We start from the raw sequence: 5,271 nt of genomic DNA on the forward strand, positions 1-5,271 counted from the left end.
GGTATACCGTGGTTCGGAAGGTGCTGAGAGAATTCCTGATTCTTTATAGATACAAGTTTGGGAGTTTCGGCGTTGTTTTAAGAACAGAAAGCATATGCTACTATGCAAATTACATTCCTCATCATCATCATCATCATCATCACTACCATATTATACCATTTCATAGTCTTTTAGATCGAGACTCGAGTTTGTCAAGCGATAATTTAAAAAAATCTATATCTACCTAATATTATAAACCTGAAGAGTATGTTTGCTTGAACGCGTCAATCTCAGAAACTACAGGTCCGATTTAAAAACTTATCTCAGTGTTAGATAGATCATTTATCGAGTAAGACTCATCATATTTTATCGAGAAGGTTATATTATATTATTACTCTAAGACTAATACGACAGAAGAAACTCAGGAAAATGTGGGAAAAACGGGGGAAATATTTTTTATGGGAAAATGTACCTACGGATTCTGTAAAATTTCTAATTTACGCGGGCGAAGCCGCGCGGGACATCTAGTATATATATATATATATAATTTTTTTTTTTTGAAAAGCAGTTGGAATATACATAATTGGAATCTCGGAATTGGCTCCAACGATTTTCATGAAATTTAGTATATAGGGGGTTTCGGGGGCGATAAATCGATCTAGCTAGGAATCATTTTCGGAAAATGTCGTTTTATCGATAATCGATAAACTGAAAAATATGACTCTTCCTGCCATCTATTGGCGAATAATAATACTATTTTGTTAGCAACTAATTGTTTTAACGACCAGCAGATGGCGTTATTAGGTAACACGGAGTCAATGTGTGTTTGCTATACCGAGCAAAGCTCGGTCATCCAGGTACTAATAATAATAATCAATAAATATTAAATAACCTTTGTAAAAACCTACCCGTGACATCATAATATTTTCTAATCTTATCTATTTTTTTGTTAAAATATACGTTTTTTGATAAAATCGAACCAGAGGTTTAGGGGGGTTTAATATACGAAATTGCCAATGCCAAAATTGTTACCCTTCCTTTTGACTTCGGTGGAGTGGAGTATATTCTTATTTCTTTCGTTACCTTAATTTTTTAAAGCTTTAAAAGTATTTTTAACTTAAGATAACATCAGCTAAAGTGCTTTAACTTAATTTTACCGGATTTTTAACCGTGTGTTTAAGATAAACGAGTTTTCTTTCAAAGTGGGATTATAAGAGGGGCGACTGATCCCGGGGGTAACTTTTCCGGAATATCCTGGAATATCCCCAGGGTTTCCCCGGGAAAGAATGGCCCGCATCACTCAAGGATGTACCTTTGCATTTTATATTGTCGACAATGAGATTTTTTGAGGTTTACAGGGTTCGCAGGCTTAAATTAAGAGATTCGTAAGCCGGGGGCTCGGTTTATAAATTACCCCTATGTTGGGTGAATTTTCAAGTTGTTTAAGTCTCCATTACCGTGAAAGTAAATAAGGTACTTCTTATGTAGTGCACAACAGGTACCTATATTATAATTTTCTAGAATCTAGATTCTAAATGATTCCCGCAACTCCGTTGCGCCAAAATTAGTTTATCGCGCGGTAACCGTACATTTTTCTGGGCTGAAAAGTATCCTATGTCCTTTCCTGGGATTCGAAGTATCTCCATGCCAAATTTCAGCTAAATCGGTTCAGCGGTTTGGGCGTGAAGAGATAATAGACAGACAGACAGGCACACTTTCGCATTTATAACATTAGTATGGATTCCTTCGACTTCTATTGTTATCGCTCATAATTAACCCATCAATATCCCCTTCTGCAATCTATTATGTGGAAAGTGTTATAGGGTTCTGTAGTCCACAAAACCTTGTTGACTACTGAACCCTAAAACGGAGCTCTAACAAGTTGATTTGTAGGGTTCCGGTCCGGTCCAGTTCCAAAGGGTAAAAACGGGACGGACCCTATTACTGAGACTTCGATGTCTGTCTGTCCGTCTGTCTGTCACCAGGCTGTAACTCAAGAACGGTAATGGCTAGAGAGTTGAAATTTTCACAGATTGTGTATTTCTGTTGCCACTATAACAACAAATACTAAAAACAAAATAAAAATATTTAATTTTATCCCATACAATAAACATGATTTTTTAAACATTTTTTGCTCGGTATCAATGACATCCTGATGACAATAGGTTAAATACTCAGTTTTATAATTTATACTTAATAATTAATAATAATAATTAGTGATCAGATTACTTTTAAGCTGTTACGTGATCGTGTAAAAAAGGTTGAGTCGGAGTGCTATTCTAATTATTTATCAGAGACAGAATCATCCATCGCTCAAAATCCAAAGAAGTTTTGGAGTTTTGTTAAACATCGGTCTAAATCAAATCTTCTACCGAGTAACCTTATATATAATGGTGCCACTATCTCATCCGGGGAATCAATCTGCAATGCCTTTTCTAATTACTTTCATGAGTCTTTTCTATGTCCATCAAGCAACTCTCGCCAAGATAATGCTACTCAACCTCCCGCTCACCCCGTTAATGATAACACATGCGACTCAATATCATTCCTAAATTCTATTGAAATGAAGTTAGAAACAGTAAAATTTTATCTAAAGACATTAGACCCGAATAAATCAGCTGGACCTGATTATTTACACCCAAAATTTTTAATTCAATGTTATCAGACTATAGCTATTCCGGTTTTCCTGCTTTTTAAAAAGTCACTTGATTCATGTACGGTGCCTAAAGTCTGGAAGTCTGTCTTCATAACACCTATACATAAAAAAGGCGATATTTCACAGGTTACCAACTACAGACCTATCTCTAAGCTTTGTGTTATTGCCAAAATATTTGAACGTCTCATCTACAATCAAGTTTATAACGCCTTAAAAACTTCTTTCAGCAATTCGCAACATGGTTTCTTAAAAGGTCGGTCTACACACTCAAACCTCATTCTCCTTAACGAATACCTGACTAATGAAATTGACAGTAATAACAATCAAACTGACGTTATATACACCGACTGTTCCAAATGCTTTGACCGTAAAGATCACAACATACTTAAAAGCAAGCTTCATAACATTGGCATAAGAGGTAATCTTTTCCGTTGGTTCTGCTCATACCTGGAAAATCGGTCGCAGGTAGTAGTCATTAATAATTACGTTTCTAGTTGAGTTCCCATCCCTAGTGGTGTTCCCCAGGGATCACTACTGGGACCCCTCCTATTCATAATTTTCATCAATGATATTGACTCATGCTTTCACTACTCCCGGTATCTATATTTTGCTGATGACATGAAAATTTTTCTGCCAATCTCATCTTTCGCTGATACTGAGAAACTTAAAGCTTACCTGAGACGACTAGATTCGTACTGTGTTGCCAATAATTTAGACCTGAATCCCTCTAAATGTTCTATTAATACATTTTCTAGGAAAAGGAACCCAGTCCTTGCTACTTATCTTCTGAAAGATCAAGTTATACCAAGATGTCATGTCGTGCGAGACCTTGGTGTCTACCACGATGAAAAACTAATGTTTGATGAACACATAGATAAAATCATTGCGAAGGCCTCAAAAGCCCTAGGCTTCATCATGAGGGTAAGTACTTCCTTCAAATTAGCAAAAACTTATAATACTTTACTGTACCTTCGTTAGAAGTCATTTAGATTATTGCTCACAGGTGTGGAATCCTTGCTATAACAAGTACATTGATAGAATCGAAAAAATTCAAAAACGATTCTTGAAATTTTTATGTTACCGCCTTAAAACTGTCTACAAGTCAGACAACTACCATGCCCTTTGCAGACAATTTCATATTTTGCCACTATTTAAACGAAGACAAATCTCGGACTGCACTTTTATTCTGAAAATTATTAACAATGAGGTTGTCTGTCCAGACCTTCTCCAAAAAATAAACTTTACTGTACCTTCCAGATCAAGACGATACAATCCTCCACTTACTTGTGAAACCAGCAGCACTAACTATAGAGGTAACTCATTCCTGGTGCGAGCAAGTAGATCTTTCAATTATCTTTGCAAAGAGCTTAACTTAGATCCCTATACTACCAAAAGTACTAAATTTCGATCGGATTACAATAAGAGGTTTTTTAGTGGGTGACTGATAGGATTTCTATATCACAAAATTTTTATTTAATTTTCATGTTTAATGTATAGATAATATTTCGAGTAATTACATAACAATTAGTATGATGGATAAATAATAATTAAAAAATTAGAACAAGTATATTTTAGTGTTGTATGATTAATGTTGTGTGTACACTGTGAGGTTGCTAACTATGTCATATTTCTCTAATCGTGAAAACCTGTTATTGGCTTTCTTTTTCTATAATGTTGTTTCTATTGTATTGTAATTTAAAGCTGTTGGATTTCCAAAATAAATAAATAAAATATTTATAAATTGTTAATTGTTCGTGCTTGGGTAAAATAACATTCTAATATTTATATCGCCGCATTCTGTATTAGAATTTCGCCACTCCTGCCCCAGACTCCGTGGCGCAACGGTAGCGCGTCTGACTCCAGATCAGAAGGTTGCGTGTTCAAATCACGTCGGGGTCAAAAAGTTTTTGTCCCGTTGTGACACGTAGTACTATGCATGATTTTTTAATTATTAACGTTTTTAACTTTTAACATTTAAACTAGTATTTAAAGTTTCTCGTCATAAAACCAATTAGATTAAATCTGATTTTACGCAAAAACTAGATATTTGTAAAATGGTAGAGGTGGTATTATCGAAACGAATATAAATAGTCGTTTTGTTGGTAATAACCATAAACTATATTTTACAATATTATGTTAAAGTTGTAAAATAGAAAAGCTCACTCTCAAGGACGGCTAAAAGCTTGTTTAATTTTATCGAAGCTTAGCCAACTTAACAATTCCAATCCACCATATCAATAGTTTTAACCAGTTAAAATAATAAAACCTTGGTACTAATAATTTAACCAAAGCGATAAGAAAAGGATATTGACGAAAATATAAAAAATATAGAGTAACTGGATATGAAGTAGGGACTAGGTCGACGCGAATCAATAGGTAGGTACCTATTAGGTAGCGTTAATTTTAGTAGGTGGACGAACGGTAAATAATGTGCTATCAAAATTAGTAAAAAGCTGTAGAGGGCCCTTAGCCAGAAGGCTTTAGTAATGTTTAAGTTTGTTTCAGTGATGTTGAAGTTCGGAACCAAAAATTATTTATTAGAATTTATTATTTATTTAGAATTTAATTAATTAAATGTCACGTAATTATCGATGTCAAGTTCAATACATTTTTATTTTCATTTCTCGTGTATCTTG

The 5,271-nt window shown here is 34.5% G+C and overlaps 1 non-coding gene across 1 annotated transcript; it reads left to right on the top strand.

Moving 5' to 3' along the window:
- The first annotated feature begins 4,462 nt into the window (after positions 1-4,462).
- On the top strand, positions 4,463-4,534 carry Trnaw-cca. The gene has a single exon. It is a non-coding gene; the product is annotated as a tRNA-Trp (tRNA).
- Positions 4,535-5,271: the final 737 nt, after the last annotated feature.

This window comes from Aricia agestis, chromosome 20 (genome assembly GCF_905147365.1).
Source record: "Aricia agestis chromosome 20, ilAriAges1.1, whole genome shotgun sequence".
Taxonomy (NCBI): domain Eukaryota; kingdom Metazoa; phylum Arthropoda; class Insecta; order Lepidoptera; family Lycaenidae; genus Aricia; species Aricia agestis.